Source organism: Lepeophtheirus salmonis, chromosome 2 (assembly GCF_016086655.4).
Source record: "Lepeophtheirus salmonis chromosome 2, UVic_Lsal_1.4, whole genome shotgun sequence".
In the NCBI taxonomy this organism is placed as follows: domain Eukaryota; kingdom Metazoa; phylum Arthropoda; class Copepoda; order Siphonostomatoida; family Caligidae; genus Lepeophtheirus; species Lepeophtheirus salmonis.
The window spans coordinates 24006328-24027704 of NC_052132.2; the positions used below are offsets into that span (position 1 = coordinate 24006328).

Consider the following 21377-nt stretch of genomic DNA (forward strand, 5'->3'; position numbering starts at 1 on the left):
AAATGCAGCGCAATGTATCCATAGAACCTATTCATACAAAAGTCATTACATAAACAGAATGGTCGGATTCTGTTCTGCTAATTTTGAAGTCAAATATGCAACAAGCTCTGGATGGCTAATTGTTGAAAATGCATATAAAATAATAGAAATTGTCGGTCCAAACGTTATTTCAACATATTTTTATTATTACCTAGGAGATAAACATTTCTAATTCATAAGCATCATCTATTAAAAATAATGAATTACTTTGTATTAGACCTAATTTATCAAGAAAAAGTTACCTAAAAATGGTCAAGCTAAGTCAAAATAGAACATATTTCTTATGTAGAAGAAATACTCATTTCAGGGAAAAACTTTTAAAAAATTGTTTATTATTCTAAAATTTATATTGTGTATAAAATTGTCAACTCTATATGGTTTAAACTTTATATATTTTTTGTTTTGTATCAAAAGGAACCTGTTTGGACTATGTTTATTTGACATTTGAAAAAAAGAAAAAAAGAAGAAAGAACCAGTCCAATATATATCTAAATATCAAATAGGAAATTTAACGAATTAAATATTAATGTTTTATAAACTTATTTTTGTCATTATTTTTAAAATAATTTTTTGTATATTTAATGCCTTTTTCTGATATATCATACTAACAATAAATGTAGTAACTACTTACTATTTGTTTCATCCTATATCAGTAATAGGACAGTGGCATTTTATACAAGTATATAAATTATTAACTAGGAGCAAAAACTACAATAAAGTATTTCAGCCATTCACAAATAAAAAATAATACATATAAAAAAGACAATACCGTTTCAACATATATTATTTGAAAAAAATTTGTACATATATAATAACAATGAAAAAACTTGCAGAAACAAATAACTTTTTCTCTTAATATCAAAATGCTAATCAGTTGAAAAAATGCTTTTCAAAACTTTATAAATAAGTAAAATGTTAAAATAAATTTTGTCAATATCAATGTTCTCTGAAAAGAAGGTTACATAAGTTATAATAAATATATTCATCCTGAGTACGTCATTGAAAACTATATATTTGAGCTTGAAATTGTAGCAAGTTATATTTTCGGGAACTAGGGAAGCTTTATAAAGTTAACGTTGCACAGATGTTGGATAATGGGTTGCCCTTTCTAATCGTCATCATAGTCTCCATTGAATTCAATAATGGACTTGATGTGCCGCTACAAGCTCCCACAGGTGGTAATATGTATTTGGGTCTCAAGGAGCTACAATGCTTATCAATGGAAGCCTTCAGTGCTTCAAAATTCGATGGTCTTGTCTGGAAGGCCCTGGCCTCCACATATAGACAAAGGAAAAGTCGAGTGGGTTGGCACCTGGCGAGTATAGTGACCACATTGGTATCGGCCAGAATTGAATGACTGATAATAATTTATGGTTTTCTTGACCTTGTAAATAGAGCAACAATCTCTATTTTGTTGTCCCATTGTGAGACTATTTTTCAATTCATTGTTACATTTTTTTTATTCGAGGGGTGTCAATACATACATCAATTTCTTTTATGTTTTTTTCTTATTTTCTCTTTATAAGTGTCCCGATTTCAACTATACAAGTTGTATATTGTCTTTGTTTTGTGATTTCAGTATAAGTTGTAACTTGTATTTGTAATAGGACATACATATTTCCATTTTGACGTATCCTTCCCCTTGTTTAATTATATTTTAAATACCAAATGTTAAGTGTTGTTATCATTTTCTTTTAATGTATCAAAATAACACCGTTATTATATATTTAGGAACAATATAACTATTAGCATTTAATCTTTATAATATTCCTGAAAATACTTATAAACGAGTAATATTCATTAATAAAGTCAAAAAATACATAATTATCATAAATATATCAACCATCTAATATTCAGTTATTGAATTATATTATTACAAGTGCTATAAGTTAATAATAAAACGTTTCATCTGATTTTTTAGTGTCAACTTGTACCATTTGTAATTAAAAGCATATAAAAACTTATAAAAATCATTAGTAAAAAATGGAAAGATGAATAATGATATTTCAATTTCACAAATATTTTTATAATATAATAAAAATATGAAACCATGTATTTCGATGATAATTCAACAAAATTAGAAATTTTGAAACAATTGTTAATTTTCTTTTTAGTTCAAATACCATATATCTTGAAAAATATAAAATAGAAAGCTTAGGTCATGTTCACTTTTCATAACAAAAGTAAAAAAAAAAAAATATATAAATCAGTTACTGGTTAAGCTATCTGATAGCTTTATAATATTGTATTATAATTGCATTAAATTTTTTGGATTACGATATATTGCTAATCAAATATTCATCAAAATGCTAGTTTTTCTATCTAAAATGATTCAGAACCCTCGGGGTTGGATAGAATTACATTTATTTGAAAAACTTTATTTCTAAGCTTTTCTACTGTCATAAATATTACATACTAAATTATAGTTGAATATGTTTCCTTGAATTTTTTTTATCGAATTACTTAAATGTATTTTTATTTATTAGAGTTTTCTAAATTTCCTGGGAGATTTTCTTGGAGCGGGATCCCGAAAAAAAGGGTTAAATATTATGTAATATACTGGTTATTTTTTGGTGGATTATATATCATTATTTGAAACTTAGTCTGGAAGCCATCATTGCTACTAAGGGGGGTTACATTAAGGATTAAGAGAGCTCAGGCACACATCTATTTAGTGTATTAATTTTGTTGGAATTCTATTGTTAATTTATAAATCATATCTTTTTGAATTTTAAAGTGTTCAGATATTAACGGACCACTTGGTATGTATTTTACATTTTTAAAACAATTTATTAATTCCCCAGGGAATATTACCTCATGTGAATTAGTGTTAAAGAAAATTATAGTTTTTTACTATTATTTTTATTTTACTTCAATCCGTTTAAAGTTCTGTAGGTATGCTATATAGACACTATTCTAGAAACTAAAAGGAAAAGATTGAAATTGTATGTTGATTTGTAACACTGAATTGACTTTCACTAAGTTTATATTTATATATGATATAATACATTCAACTGAATTACAGTCGTATCCCTATTTATGAGCTAAAAAACTAGCATGACTTTGACCATATATCAAGTTTAGTCGCACGTATGGTAAGTCTGAAGCTACTTAGAAGTCAAACTTTAAAACAATCTGGCAATACAGGACTTTTAGCTTAAATATATTCTTTGTCATACTCATATTTTATATCACGTGTAGGATGTCGAATTCTAGGATGCCAAAAATGACGCCGCTTTATCATTTTTCTTCATAACATATGGAAGTGTTTCTGCCCTTTGAAAAGTTCACATTTTTAGTTCAGTTGAAAGGGTGAGTTCATGGAGACCCTAAGTAAAGTTACTTATAGATAAGGATGCCATTTTTGTAAAGAAAAAAGAGAGGGGGAGAAGAGGACATATGTTATTACTAATTTAAAACCCTTGTTAATATCGGCTGACTGTAATATTCTTTTTTTTAAGGGGGGAGATAGATTACTGCTACAAAGAGGAAAGAGGATAACTTTCTACATTGAAAATGAAATTATCGCAGAGAAAATATTATATTTATATTTAATTTCAAATATAATTATTTTATTATGCATATACAAAAAAATACACCAAAGATTAGCAATAGTAATAACAGCTAAAGGAAAAAGTTGACACCACGACGACCTATTAAATATTAAGTCAAATAGAAGAAAGATTTCACGCAACAACCACTTCCGCTTTTCTAATTTCTAAACTTAGTTTTTTCTATACAAATATGTAAAAAAAAAACAAAGCAATTATTATCAACGCCCCCAACGGACAAAAAAGTGTCTTTAAGACCACTATTCTATAACAATATTGATCACAAGATCTTTGTTCGACCTGGAAGCATGATTAGGATAATACCAGGAGTGTCAGTAACTTAATGTTTATATGTTGAATATTTGCTAGTATCTAGGAATAAAGTTAGGCTCATTTTTCTGCTATGAAATAGACTGTACTTCAAAAAAAGTACTTGAAGCGCTTTAAACTTTTAGAAGAAGCTGTGAATATCCAGTTTTATGTAAAACTGATCAAATAAAATATTTTAATTGTGTATCTTAACGTGATATTATTTTTGATGATTATCCAGCAACTCCATTGCCCCTTGTTGCTTGATACTGTTACTTATTTCTGGATGCATTGTATATGCATTCTTTTATGGTGATATTCTACTAATAAAGGAGTGATACATAAAATATAATTGTTATAGGTATTATTTTTACAATCAAATTCATAATTTGAGGATATCATAGAACCTGGAGTATCTTCTTCAAATACATCATGATTTCATGAGCTTCCTAGTGATAATAACAAGATATATTACGAATTACTTTCGAAATTGCTGTATTTGAAAGTTAAAAAAAATCAGAAATGGTTATAATCAATTCTCAGTACAGTCTCAAATTCAAACAAGAATCAAGTTACAGGTCTACCCTTTATAATTACGGGTAGTATTTCTAGAGTCAAAGTTCATATTTTAAAGAAGTATCCCCCCAAACATATTGGATTTAATCATATAATAATATTTCAAAAACAGAAAAACTCTTGATGTGTCTGCATGTAAGAGCAAAAAAAAAAAAAAAAACTCAAAAAAATGTTCATATAGTAAAAGCGTGAAGAAACCCCCAACAGATTTAATATTTATTTTATTATCATAACATGAAAGTATATTGAACTATTATAATTACAAATAAATTATGGAGTAATCAACTTATATAACTATTTCCCAGTCTACTAAGACTGCTTCCAACAGCTTCATTTCTATGAATTATCTTTTACCAGCACAACTTAAAAGAAAGCTCTCTTAATCTCTGTATTGTTGAGTAGAAGACAGATAATAGTTGTCAACTTGAATTGAAATTGTGTGTTCTTGATTGCTTATACCTTGAGAAACATAAAAAGAACAACATTTTATATAATATAAAGAAATCTGGATTGTTATAGAAATATACAAAAATATTATTCTAACAAAAAAAAAGCATTAAATAACTTTTAAAATATTAATTTTTGAAGGTACTTGAATATATATGAAATTGAATATTTTTTCTTTAAGTCAAAGTATGATTGGTGTTATAGTGATAAAAAGTGAGAAGTTAAAAAGATTTTTAAAGAAAGGTCAATTTTTTGTCATTTTTTTGTACTTGAAAGACAGAAGTAGAGAAATAGTTTAAATACTTTTTGAATATGGAAACTTGTACTTACAAACTATATATATTGCTTCAATTTTGTTATGGAGATTTTTCAAGGCAAAAATAACCTTAAATCATATAGGTAGATGTTGGAAAAATATATTTATCAAAAAAAAAAAAAACCTGTAGGGTACAAACACATAAAATTAAGTTATAAAAGTCACTTGTCTGTTCTCGATCAATCAGTAAAACACTATTTCAATCCTAGAGCAAAAAAAAAAGATGAAATTTTATTGACTTTTGTAATCTTTCAAACCTCTTGTGATACACATTTGTGGGGGAAATAATTAAGATTATATTCAATTTTCTCTACTTTAATTATATCATTCTATCATGTAGCTGTATATTAAAATAATAATTTTTTTATTTATAAGTAACATACTGTACGTAGATTAAAATAGTTGGATACATTAACAGAAATATGATAACCCCACCTTGCTTTTTGATTTATACAAGAACACTAAAAGGAATTTTCTATTCATAAGTTTTCATTCATTTTTAGGCATTGACTATTGTATGATTTCGAACAGCTGACACAGAGTATCAAAAAATTGAAAAGGGTATTACATAGTAGTTTGATTTTAATATTATTAGTAAATCATGGACTTCAATTCAAGGAATATTGTAAATGATATTCATAAATAAAGTAATATTCTTTTTCTATGATTATATCTAAATAATTAGTATAACTCACAGTTGGCAATAAGAAAAATACAAAAAGCATTATACATTTTTTTGAAATTTTTCTTTTTCCTTTTCTCAGTCGAGATTATGAATGAAAAAAAAGCTAATTTTGTTTTTTAAAATGGTAAGCTTTTGAACAATTTCTAAAAATTTAATTTCAAATCTACAAGGCACAAATGCATTTCTACATTTTTTGTAAGTATGATAGCACTGTGAATATTTAGTCAATAAAAATATATCTATAGAAAACTTTTAAATTTTGAGAATAAATTCAAATATAAACTTCCTTTGATTCGCTTATTAAAATATGTATTAAAAATTACATTATTAAATTTATTATGTCATAAAATATAATAAAAAATCATAAATTTTTCGTGTCTCCAATGATGTTTTTATTTATTCAGTAGTATTCTTAGTATTACAGTTCCTATAAGTAGATGTCTATTGTATATATTATTGAGATCTAATAAATATTATGACATATATATATAGAACCAATAATTTATTATTCAAGGATGTGTTATCTCCAAACCATATATACATATATAGGAATATAAGTAGTCTTTTAGAAAATTGGAAGACCTAGAATTTATATACAATATTGATAATAAACAGGGATTTTTTTTTGTTATATATATTCTAATTCTGATATTTCTAGAAGTTTTTATTTTTTGTCATATAAAGTATAAACAATACCAGTGTTAGTAGACAAGACACAAATTTTGATTCAATAATTAAGTTTCGAATAATTAAGAAAATAACTCTTGGAAAATGCTTCAACAAATCCTGTGTGTTACACTTTGTTTTTCATGAGCACACTCCCACGTAATTGCTTACATAACAAACAGTCTTGACAGCTAAGGTGCTCTCCTCTCAAACATTCTTTAAATTGTATAATTATTGCTTTATTGATTAAATATATGTTTTCCGACTTTCCCATCACTATAAATGCTAATCTCTAGAGGTTGCATTATACGGATTTTATAATGATCGATGTGAAATAATAGCTAAGAACCTTTGTTTTGTTATTGCTTAACCATGGAGCTAGTGAATCGTGTTAAAGGAAACCCGTGGACAACGGCGAAAAATGTCTGGAAGCTGAAGAACTGCTACACACAAAGCCTGGAGTTGGTTGTCCAATGAAAAAATCATCATTTGCAATCAAAGAGGTCTGTATGGATGCACAAAGGAAGTTCATGAAATCACATCTCACGGACCTCCAGTTAAGTTTCAAGTTGATCCCATGGGTCAAGGCCAGCTTTCTCAACAACAATATGGTTCTTCAATATAATAAAATTACTTTTTTCCTTTATAAAGAAGTATATGGTTTTTTGGGACAAGGCAATGTAGCCGCCCAGAGTATTGCTACTTTGATCATTATTGACAACTTATAATTATATGAATAGGTTTATTATATATATAGCAGCAGAAGGTGTCCGCGTTGTAGGGGTGAATAGAGGGGAATATATACAAAGACTGAAGGTTGAAGAAAAAATACAGAGAGGTGGATGTATAAAGATACAAAAGGAGAAGAGACGAGGGAAGAGGCAGAGATAAAAAGATAGTTTTTATTTCAGTCAAAAACAGGCTTTTGATAACCGCGAAGGCACAAAAAATATTATAGAAACTTATTTGTTTATTTTATAAGTCTATTTGCTAAATTCCTTACGAATATGTTTGCCCCATTTTGAGTTCCCAGTGTGATAACACCAAAAGTAGACTTATAAAAATATATAAGAAATTAAATAAATTCTTTTTAGATTCATGTGGAGAGCAAGGCCTGTGGCAAACGCCACACCAACACTAAGGTCCTTGATTTCTATGTCAATGAGATTTGGGCCAAGATGGACATGAAATTGGTCATATGGTCAACTTCCGCCAATAGGCTCAGGTTTGAGGCTTTCACAAATGCTAAAAGAGGTGATGTTGAGCTAAAATAGAGGTAAACTCTATGTAAAAAACTACCAGAATAAAAAAAGTTAGAACAACATTTGACTCATGAAGAGGATATTTTTTGATTAAATTCGGGTTTCTGAATCGGTTAGTAGTTTTATACAACCGATATGACATGATATTCATAATTTTTAAAATTTATCTATGCCCAAATTCCAAACCAAAATTATCCTTACATATTTTTTATGAAACTTATTCAATATTCATCGTAATTCTCAATTTGCTTCAAGGTATTTATATACATACATAAATATATGCTTTTTCCATCTACATAAACATTTCTAACATAATTCTATTTCTACTCTGTTATGTACTTTGTGTAGACGTCTTTTTGTGTGTTGTATAAATTAAATTCGGATTCCACTTTCTTTTTTACTACATGATAAATTGCTCAAAAACTAGATATATTATAAAAACTACAACTATTTTATCTCCCAACCGTGTGTACAATACTTTACCACCTTTTTTGAAATATCAATGGGAGCTTTATAATTTATTTCACAAGCTGTGGTATGTCAGATCCTTTTCATTTATTAAAAGAAAGTAGTTGCTGAAGTTATTTAAAAATAATTTGATATAGGGCGCTGTAAAGTTTATTGTTCTATATATTTACGGTTCGTAGCATGCGTATTTGTTAGCCAGAGCAGAGCTCCAAAGTATTTTGTGATATTGAATTTATCCAGTCAATGATGTATACCATCACGGAGGACAACAAAACATCTTATCTCTCAGCAGATCAAACTGAGACGGTTGAAAGAGCAAAGAAGATTCTAAATTTACTCAAGGCCTACAGAATTTGGGCTAAGTTTTGCTCTTTTCTAATGAAAATTTTTCATCATGATGTCTTAGAACAAAAAAATCTAGCCAGAACCATGGTTTTGGGCGTTGTGAAGTCGCCCTCCCATTTTCGTGGGGAGGAAAGAGCAGCTCATTGAAGATGCTTACATCAAAAAAATTTTAAAATAAAGTACTACTTAGAGTAAGAGAAAAGTTCAGGGAAGCTTTTTTTTTCTTCTATACAGCGCTCTGCGTCATCGCACCGCTAAGACCAAGGCCATCCTGAACGACAACTTTCCAGACTTTTTGAGAACTGAATATGTGGACGCCCTCCTCTCCAAACGGAAACCCTTTGGATAACTCTACCTAGTTACGTCTGGATGAGAGGTTATGTGCTAATCCTCACAGGATTGTCCCGTCTCAGGATACTTCCATCAAGAAGATGTGAACCAAGCTCGAGTCTGACTACATACTCGAGGTCTACTGATAATTTAGGGCTCTTATTGAGGAAATTATTAGAGCTGAGGGCTCACGTTTTGAATATTAAATGTGCCAAGCACTATTTTAATATAATTTTGTTAAATAAATGTTCTAAAAAAACCTCTCGTTGAAATTTTACTCTTAAAAAATATAAAATGTGTACCACTACATAGATAAAATAAACCAAATAAAGTATGCCTTAGTTTTATTTTCTATAGTACCTATGAACATAAATTGAAAGTATTAAATTTAAAAATCAAAAACGATTTTTAAAACTCTTCGAGCAATACAGTTTGCATTGAAATACAAGTTGCGTAAAAACCAATACCTATTACAGTATATAAATTAATTTAAACAATAGCTATCATATATTGGTATATAGTGTTAAAGTTTGACACATATAATTTAGCAAACAAATTAAGAGGGTGCCAGTTCTGTCCCTGGTATTATGTGCATCAGGAATTTGCCAATAATCATATATTAAATCTAGCTTCAAAATTGAAAAGGAGTTGAATGTTATCAATAGGTTTATATTCTATAAACTATCGGGTATTTAGTTTTATTAAATTCTAATCAACGAAGATATTTTCTTTTTTATATTCATATAAAGTTTTTTCTAAAACTTATTTATTATTAAAAATATTCTTTTATTTTGATAGTAACTCAATTAATTCTATGAAAGGATATATTAAAATATGTTGAGTTTAAAAAAAACATAAAACTTTTTTTTGAATCCAAATATTTTCTACTTTTAGGGATTTAACTATAAACAACCAAAGTATTAATCATAATGATAGGAATATGTGCATGACAAATATTTGAGGTTAGACTGGATAAAGATTAATATTTAGATTTGATGGAAATAATTAACTTTATTAAATATAACTTTTTCTTTTGATTTCAGTGACGCCAATATTTAAAATTTTTATACGATAAGAACGGAGTAATTTTGTTTTTTCGATAAAAAATTTGATTTTCTCTTTTGCACGTCTATAATTCAACATTATTGTTTCTTATTGGCTATGAAGTATGTCTTATGTTCATTTGATTCTTCACGTTGTAAGAAGAAAAGAAAAGTAGAAGAAAAAAATAAAGAAATTGGAGATAAGAAAGAGAAAAATTACAAAATGTTAATTTAGAAATAGATATAAACTACTTGGATTTCGCTGAAACTATTGAGCTTCCATTAACTTATAAATTAGAAAAAGATAATAATCAGTGAGAACTAATTGGGTGTAATCTACCTAAACCCGCTTTGATCAATAATCAAAGTATTGAATTCTTTTTAGATATGAATTTCATTGCCGTTTATTAGTAATAAGGAATGTACATAGTACATCGATTATTCCTTAGTTTATCAACAAGAATTTCATGTATCATCAAATATATATATTTATTTGTGGGAATAGAAATGTAATAATCAGGAATAATGTCTCTCCTGCATATCAGCACATTTTGACTAAGATACAGTCAACAAACTATGTCATTTTTAGGAAATTACCATATATAGACTTTATTTTTCAACATGGAAGTAAAAGTTTCATTTTTTTTTGCAAAAAAAGACAAAAACATTACATACATAAACTACAAAGATATTCAAATAATTATCTATAATTATAAACAAATTATTAAAATTAATTGGAATGACAGAAGTTACTAGTGTTAAGATTGTAAAAATATATACAATTAAGGGGTAAATATCTCAAATATGGTTAGTGCCAGCTTATGAAATTTTGTCAGGTGATACCAAATATCTTAAATATGAGACAATACTTAGCTGTATAGAGATTAAACAACCTTGTAATATTTATACCCGATCATGAAATGGATATACTAACTAATAATTTAAACGATTTAGACCCGTATGAATAAAAAAGTAGATCATTGATTGATAGAAAATAAATAAGTAATATAATAGATAAAACGAAAAGTAAAAACGAGTGTATAAAACCACATAATGCATTCTTCTCCTTTGAAGATTTCATTACAATTAATCTACAACAATACCTTTATATATCTAATAATGTCTCCGTTTAACTTCAGGAATGTCATGTTTTGCCCAATTTTTATTTATGTACTAAAATAAATATAAAGGTTAGTATTCCTCTGTAAATAAATCAGTTACCATTTTCTATAATCAAACCTCTAAAATCAGGGAATACTGTTATATAAAGAAATTGTCATCTTGAGACGTTAGGGGGCGACATACCATAAACACTTTAACGAAAGATACAATGTTTGAACCAACAACATTAGATATTTGGTATATCAACTAAAACTTTGATATACATACATAATTAAATATAAATATGTTCAACAATTGTTTTACCACAAGATTGCTAAGGAAGAACAAATACTAACTTGTTCTCTACATTCTATAATATAAAACTAATGGATGAACCAAAATATCTAATAAATTATATAGCCATGAAAAAAATATTTAGTACGACCTTTCTAAGGTTACTATATTCTTGCATAAAAGACAATCCCTAACATCAATCATCATTGAGAAAAATATATTAAAAAAATTACACTTAAATAAATTAATCTAAATAAAAATCCTTTACAATCTGATTGTAGTTACGATTATCTTCATGAAAGGTCTCCTCCTGGCTGCTTGTTTCATTCACTTACAACGATGGAAATTTAAACAATTTGTCCAATTTTTTTGCTTAAGGAAATTTTCATTCAATAATTCAGTCAATTCATACAGAAATAAATTTATTATATATTACTGTTTTTTATAATTATGTATGTATAATATAATGTCATTACTATAGTAAAATATAACAATGTTCCATTTAAAATTAAGGATTTGATAAGAATTTATTTACTAATTTATTTACAATTTTCATAAATTAATTTTTACTAGTTTGATATGGACGGTTAAATGCATGTAATTAAGGTTATGCCCATGAATTTTTATTGTAGTGCGGCGAACAAATGGTTGATATCATCCACATTAAACTTTGTCATAATAAGGTAGTTGGAACCTTTTGACATTTTTTTATTAGTCTAGAAATACCTTTCCTTTAAAACGTAACAAAAGTTGAAAATGTGTTTGACAAAAGTTGAAGTACAACCATTAAACTACTAAATTATCAAAAATTAGGAACATATTATCTAGCATTCTATCATAAATATTATAGTATATGTGCAATTTAAACGTTACCTTATTTCGGACAATAGTTTTTGGGAACTTTATATCACATTGATTGTTAAAATATGTTTCATGAAATTCTGTTAAAGGATAGCTGAAACATTGGAGTATTTTTTCAAATTTTACAAAATCAAGTAATTCAAAAAATTCTAGAATTTTATATATGTTAATATTTTAACGCTGAAATTTAAAGAAAGAACTTCCCCTTAGCGCACTCTAACATACCTAAAGATTACTTTATGGATGATACAGAATGTCCATCATTCTGTATCATACATAGAGTAATCTATATGTATTAATTAAACATTCTTATTTTATTCTTTAATGTAATCCCTAAATATTGAAATAATCGATCCTCCAAGCAGGGAAGCTACTCCAGCTTTCAAACATATTCTGCCTTCCTAGCTGTAATGCCCAACTGTGGAGGGAAAATGAAGTGGATTTTCCATGTATAGATTATTCTGTGGATACGATACGATACGATTTACAAGTGCTTGTATCAATTTTCAAAATTTAACTTACTTATATCAATTTATTTATAGTTTTTCCTTAATTTCAGTGATTTTATAAAAGAAATAACATAAATACTCTGGAAATAATTAATTTGCAAAAACTAAATGTCGGAAAAAGCTTTTATTTTGGGGAGAGTGTTTTTATTTAATTTTGTAGTGATGGTTACAAAAAAAAAAAACCAGCAAAAACCTAACAGCTTATTTGTTCCTCTCGTATATTTAAAAACGAAAGATTATATCACTAAAAAAACATAGTTAAATTTAAAAAAAAATGCCTGGTTCTCGAAATGCGTATGTTAGAAAAAATAAATGTTTGTATGCTGTCTCTCAAAGTTATAATATTATATGAGATTTTCTCTGAAGTCGTTTTTAATTTCACTAGGATTCCATCAATTGTAACTTATTTTGTCATTTTTGTTTAATACTGTTATTGTTTTTGTTGTAGCAGTCATAATTCGTTCTTGACATTACATGGTTTGAAATTACATATGAGTTAAACGAATGCTTAAATTATTGCTTTTACAGTCGGTTGTGAGATAAAACATCTAATCAGATACAGTTTCTTCATTCCTCTCTTACTTAACCATTAAAATAGATTTCGGGCTTACCATTTAAAAAAAACAACTATTTTCCCAAACCCACATTTCCACTGATTGACTGATAAGTATGAAAATATTGCGATTCCCGGCGAGCGCTGATCACATTTTTTTTCTGTACAATTTTCTTTTATATTATATTTCTGTTCTATCTTGTGTAGATATCTTTTATAATAGTCCATTAGTGGACTATTTCTGGAATTGCTGTAAGAACAACTTATAGAGAGTCACTACTCAAAATAAAAATCGAAAATACTAGTACAATAAATAATTAGAAATAATTTCCAAGAAAACATTTCAATCTATTTCTTCCTTCCTTTTAGATATTGCTCTAGGGAAGAATACGATATTAGGTATGGCATAAATGAAGGGCCATCTAAATCAATTAATCTATTTTCTTTATTTTTCGTAAAAATAGGTATATACTTAGTAGATAAGTAATTTTATCAATTTAGTGCTTATGAATGGTAAAAAAAAAAAATAGTTTTTTAGACCATATATAATATGTTAGCAATGTTACAGTTTCAAACTTAAAAACCATTAATACATATAGTTCTAATGCAAACCGATCTTTGTTACTTCTTTCAAATCCTACCTCGAGTGCCAATTTACATTACTGATTTTTTGATAATATGAAGGGTATATCTTTTTTAGTCAATAAATTAACATCAAACAAGACAAGTTGTATACAAAAATATTAGGACATCAATCACTTCCCTTTCATCTCCCTCTTTCATATTCATCCTTGAGGTAGATCAATAATAAAAACACATTAAATAATTATTTGAAAGCTCAATAGTTAATTCCGGAAGTGGTTAACAGCTCAGAAAGTAATGAAATACCATCCTCCAAAAATGTGTAATATGTAGTATAATACTAAGATATTTAGAAATGTCTGGATGAGATTAAAATGATCCCAATTGTCAATCTTTAAAAATCATCTGCCTTGTGCGTTATGATTTTGTAGGCTAGAATATGAAGTGTTTCTGCTCTAGAAAATGAGAATATTATATATGTCAAATAACAGCCACGGTAGTTATCATTTTACACCTCAGTACTCATACTAAAAAAAGAAGAGTGCATGAAAAGGAAAAACAAAAAACGACTTTTAAGCAAAACAGTTAATTAAGTGCACTATATCACGATTATAAATTGCTAAATATAGGAATAAATTATAAACCAGGCAATATTTAGGTAAATAAAGAATTGCTTATAATTTGATTTAATTTTTTGAAGAATACTGAAATGTATTGGCCAAAAATGTAGATTCAAAGAAATATGAAGCAATCTTATAAATTTTGGGGTATATAATATCCCAGTTCACTAAGAAAGGCTTAAAATTTTATTTTAAATATAAATATTTTACATATCTTTTTTTTTCTTCATGATTTCACATAACGCTCATTTATAGTGAAATAATTTTAGATATAGTTGGCTCCAAGGCCCCTGACTATTACTGCAAGAGAACATGTCAATTTTCAGGACTAATAAAATCCCCCAGGGGAAGTAGTAGTGTACTAAATATGACTTTACTATAATATAATGACAAATAGTATTTAATATGATAAGACTTCTCGTTTGTATTCGGTTTTATCTTAATATTTTTTGCATAATATATTTTCTTACTACGTACTCTTATTTCTTTCGAAACTTGTAAGCTATTTTTTTTAGAATAAATGCATTTAAGGAATATTAATAAGTTACCAAAATTATTGGAAATATAAGTTTATTCTCTGTCTACTCTTATGTACATATGTATGTTGACTTAAAAAATAAGTATAGTTAAGGAAAAAAAAATGAATATAAGGTAAATCTTTTATTTTTATACAAAATAATGAAAAAAAAACTTTACTCAATGTTTGAATGGACTTATATAACTGTTTGTCTATAAGTATATTGATTTTTCTTGGAATCAGTATACTTACTTACATACACTCATATAATAATAATAATATTTTTTTATATTTTTGATATTGATGTAAAAGTTGAACATATATTAATGATCAAACTTTTTAATGCTAAGCAAGGAGGTAAATAATTATAGGTATAGTTTGGTACAGAATTATTGTCCCATTATTTATAATGCAAGTCTACATCTGCTTACAACAGTATTGGGCCCACGCCCATATCGTACTGCAAATAAAGTTCAACAATGTTGCATAGCCAATTCTAAGCCATATAAGGATAAAACCCCTTGGCCTCCTTATAAAATGATCTTAACAAGTGTTGTCCTTGTACTTCAGTTATACAGTATTTTTCTATTATAAATAAATAATATAATAGTTATATGGGATATGTGTTTTTGCAAATATCTTGCAAAAAATACTCATGCTTGCTTTATATTGCAGTATAAAACGGACATGATATATTTTGTGGATGTTATGTAATATATTCTATTAACTAAGAAAAATATTATATAAAAAAAAGCTAAAGTTCCTCAATGACGTCAGGAAATATCTATTTTACCTTATTTAAAGACCGAAAAGGGGGGTTGACTGGACCAAACTGCAGTTCTAAATAAAGACCCACACCACACTAATCTTAACTTCTTTGACAACGCCATGTAGGGTATTGTCGAAGAAAAGGTCAAGGGACTTCCTAATGGCAATTCCGGTAGACTTTTTGAGTGTCTAGATACAAGTATGTAACAAAGTATCTTTGCCAAATTGTTCAAACCGGAACAACCATATAAAATGGGATAATGGTCAATTTTAGGGCAATATCATACCTTAAACTCTAATTATGAACCACTTTGTGCATAAATCAACCCCAGAATGCACCATATATTTTCATTACGTTTCTGCACATTGTAGGTTTGAGATTTATAGATAATAATCTATTGATTCGAAGATAAATATTAACCGATAAATGAAAAAAAGTTAACTTTTATGTTTCTTAACATATGTATAGTTGTATGAAATTTTATAACTTCATTTCAAAATTGGAACAGTTTATAATTTAGAACTAGACATTCTCATGTAATAAAACCTAATTATTATATTTCATATATTAACATAAATATATAAATAGGTAGTTTATATTTTTTTAAATCCACGAGTACCAGAAACTATAGTAAATCATTGATTTGCAGTAGTTTACATACATATTTATAGCTAAGTTACGAGTTAATCAGCTGTTTATTTTAATATTGGAAAAGAACCTGAAAAAAGAAAATCCAATTCCACAGTTTGAAATAATATCAAAATTTTCAATTTTTAATCATATTGTCGATGAAATATCTTCTACTAAATCTGAATACGATTTATTCTAACTCTTTATTGAAGACAGTTTGATTGAAAATGTATTTGAATAAACAAACAAAATGTAATATGGAATGTCACTGAAGATGAAATACAAGGTACCATTGGTGGTCTTTTGTTATAAGGATTTGCTAAATACACGCACACACAAAAAAAAATCTATTAGAACAGAGAATCAGACTCTTTAAAGAATTTTAAAGGATGCAATATCATCATAGAGAATGTTTCAAATTTATATTAGAGAGCGATCATGAGTTTTAAATTTGTTCTAGGGGGTCAAACCATTTTTATATAAATACTAGTTATATAATATGTAGTAAAGGTATATTTAAAAAAAGATAGGAAGATGTAGAACCCTTTCCCTGTAAACTCCACATATGCCTACGGTGTATTATGTTTAAGAACATTTTGTATCCAATTCACTTTAATGAACATTTTTTCCCAATTCAATTTTCAAATTGGTGTAAGTGATTATTGCATGGTGTACAAAAAACGGGACACCTCCTTTTTCAATGTTTATGAATATTTTTGAAGGACACTTTGCACAGTTAATAAGTATTATAAGTAGGCATACGAAAATTGTCCAAATCCTCTAGAGCATACATTTAATAAAGAGTACATGATGATAATCTGCAAGATATTAGTACTCTTTTTAATCATTTCTCCCTTTTTTGTAAATTCATACGTATTAGGGAATTAGAAGCATTATACATTATTTAGTGATCTTTGTTAGTCGATATATTGTCCATCAAAGTGACAAACATATACTTTTCTTTTTGATTTACAATCTTGAGGATTTAAACATTTTTTTCATCTTTGAATATACATGTTGGTTTAAAAAAAACTGAAACTTGCATTTGTATAAATCGTTTACTTATGGATACTTGAGTTTAAGCTACGTATTTGGTAATTCACAAGGGGTCTAATTCATTTGTGCTGGGTCAAAGATAAATTAGCACTCTAAAAACCACATACAGCTATTATAAGCTTACTTTTTCTTTATTGTGAAAGGAAAGGTTGGAAGTGAATATTAAAGCTATGTTTGAAGTTGTGCTTCATAAAAACTCATATTTGTCATAACTTTATTCATTATTTATGCATATATCAATGTTTACTCCTCCAATATTCCCCACAATATAACTTATACGAGTAGTTGAGAAGGACTTTTGTATAATCTGACTACTAACTCAATCTATTTTTCAAACATAAAGTAAAAACTTTTTATGTGGTTTCTAAGGAAATAAATTTTGGGACTTAAATAATTTTATGGATATTTTTACGTTAGCAACTATCTTATACAATAAATATCCATTAGTTAGACAAATAATTGTATATGCTTTGAGGTAATTGCTATTTTGGCGAATATGTGAGCCAATATCAAATTAAAAAATAGTGAAGGAATTTTTAGAATAGATAAATGAATCTCCAAAACATTAAGTTATTGTAGAAGTGTTATCTGAGCTTTTTTTTAAATATAAATTGATATACTTTGAGCATTTTTAGGATTATGACGTATTTTGCAATATTAGATGGTTTATCTAAATAAAGGGTTATTAAACGTCAATATTTGGTACTATATATATGCACGTAATGATAAGGGTTATTAGATTGTAGACCAAAACACAGGTTTTAAGCATAAATAATATCTAGAACTGTGATTCACACACTTTTCCAAACTTTCGAGCCCCATTCATATTTTTGTTAAGAAGCATTTTATTTTTGCCAAATATTTGGGGACTAGGAATTTTTTTTTATCATAGTCTTTTTTAAAATATGATAAACTCTCATAGCCCAAGAGGATGGATTTTTGAGACATAATGGAAATATCTGTTCAAAAATGAAGGATGTTGAATTAATTTAGTTCAGGAATCTATTAACGAAAACTCCCAAAATAATTTCTGCAAAGTTAAGATGTTGTATAGGAAGACTAATGAAAAGATATCTTGCTTCTTTCGTAAGCCATCAAGGGAAAAGGCTAAGAATTTTCTTATTTAATGTGAGCATATTGTTAGTGTATAGGATCACTTAAGGTGTGTCTTAAAAATGAATTTAAAACTTGAATAAAATAGGGAGCACGTTATTATTTTTGTAATTCACAAATCTTTAGATCTAACATGTAGGGATACATAATGAAATCAATCACTCAAACCAACGAGATCTAGCTTCAACCACAACCTCTAACCTCTCCTTAAGCATATCACATGACTTGATGAAGAACTCCTTGTAAATTTTGGCCCATAAAATGGAATTTGTCAAGGAGGCAAAAGAGTTATAAGAACATTATTTAAACTCTTTCCCAAAACACCAACATATAGGTATTCAGATCTGACGAGCCAGGAGGCCCCATTTTCTTCGATCAAAACATGTAACGCAGTCTGGAGTGCGTTTTTGCTCTTCGAATGAACATAACTCTTCCTTGCAGGTGTTTCCGAACTCCTTGAATGCCTGGGCGACATTGTAAAAAGTTGATTTAGGGAGCTTCGTAAAATCAATAATCTCCTTTGGCGTGCACCCAATACGATGGCACAAAATAATAGCTGCACATCATTCGTATTTGAAGGACATCGCAAAGATCTTGTACATGTTATTATACAATTTTATTACCTAAATATGATGTACACACTTTTATAAACTAATATATCCGGTTTCCCGAGATTTTGAAGTCTAAGCTTGTTCAGGATTTAAGATCACCACCCTGTATATATATATTAGATTTTGGAAAAAGTAATTTCGTATTTACTGCTCTTTTTATTTGACTAAGTATATCTTGTTCATTATTGGTCCCATTGGAGCATACCATGAAGTGTTGTAAAGGTATGCTCTCAACGGTTTTTGTACATTATTGCGGTTGGCAGGTTCAGGCATGAATTATCGAGTATGGTGTACTAAAATTTCGCCATATTTACACTTTTAATACTTGAAAGGAAAAAATGTGTCTAAAGTGATCAACAAAATTTGTAATGTATACGGGCCGGATAATCCTTTAGTTTATGTTGAAAAATAATGGTTCAAGGGTGTTTGTTTTGTTTTTTCTGCTCAACTCTCCCTTCTACTATGAACAACTTAAACTTATGAAGCTGTCAATTGTACAAAAACAGCCAACATTGCTGAATAAGATACAATTGGACAACTTCAGGTCACACATCCTTAATGAGGTACACGGCTCAGAGGGGAAGTTCTTATGCATCCACATAACAGTCTGAGCCTGACACCAAGTGACTACTACCTGCTCCTGTCTAAGACCAACGTGCCTTGGGGTACAAATTTGGCCTCAATAGAGGCTTTTTATAATTGGTTGTCCAAGTTTTTTCCAATACGCACAATGGCTTGTACGAGAAGGGCACCTGTTGGATTCTTTTGCCAACAAGTTATCAAACACAACGAGGTATATTTGGCTTAAGTTGCATGAATGTAACACTTTTTACAAAGCATTGAAATAAAGCAAAAAGTACAATATTACTTTTTCCTCAACCTATTATATATATTAATGTTCCTTTAATTGGTCAAATGCAGTTGCACTAATTAAGTTTAAGTAAACATTATAGTATTGCAATTAAACCCCCCAACTTTGTAATAGTTTTTGAAGTCCATCTACATAATGTATATTTTTCTTTTTTAATGAGCGACCGTGAATCAAACCAACTCACATTGAGGTTAATATAATAATTTCTCCCGAATGAGTTGTTTTATATGCTACATCCTTCCATGATACATATTTTTTCTATTTGTAAATATACATAAGTAGATTTTTGTCTATAAATAACGTATTACATTCGGTATGTATCTTTTATATAGCAAAAAAATAAAAGCTGCTCAAAAAGATAACTATAGTGATGCTTGCTTTCTAATACATATGAATTTTTAAAATAGAGATAACTAATTTACAGGAGTCCTAATATTTTGTATGGTTTTAAAACTTAATCTCCTTGAATTTCGACCATTTTCTCATCTTAAGCTCTAGTACCAAGAATTATTTATTTTAGAATATAAAAATAATTTATTCTGGACTTTAAAGATTTACTCTGTATATGCAATATGCATAATGTAAAGTTCCTTGCATTAACTCGATTTTTTCTTTTAAAATGGTACTAAAAAGTTTTAATTAATACAAATTTATTTGAAGGCATTCTTTTATTTTCTTTTTGTATTGTAAAAAAAATTCACACTGTTTATTAAATAATAAATTTTTAAAATAACTATGTGTATGTATATTTTCTTTTAAGATCTATAAAATAATAAACTTTAATTCTCTTTCATTATTTACTGAGTTATAAATATATATATTCATTTTTAATCTTAACTTTACATAAACTTATTCTTTACTGAAATGAAAAAGATTATTCAAGAATATAAAGTTGAAGTACTCTTCGTGGTGATTACTATATTCAAAGTTTAGATTTAGGTCATAATTTCAAACGTAAATACTTATAATTAATAGAAAATATTTCCTGGTTAAAGTGGACAATTTTCAGAAATTATTGTTGCTTGAAAAGCTTTATCAAAAAAACAAAAAACAAAAAATTAAATAAACTCAATATACATAAAAAAAATATATTTTATCGATAACGTTTGTAAACTAAAAATTAAAGAAAATTATTTACTTCCAAATACGTAGTTTCATATTTTTTGATAACGTCAAAAGTAGAAATGATTTAAATTGTATTTAAAAGTAAGATAATTTCATCTTTTAACTGTTAGTCGTCCATGAAGATTGAT

General features: G+C 27.7%; 1 protein-coding gene across 1 annotated transcript in view; it reads left to right on the forward strand.

Annotated features, from left to right (window-relative positions):
• The window catches only part of LOC121113573 (uncharacterized), a 69108-nt gene that overhangs the window by 12533 nt on the left and 35198 nt on the right, over positions 1-21377 (forward strand). The window lies entirely within an intron of this gene.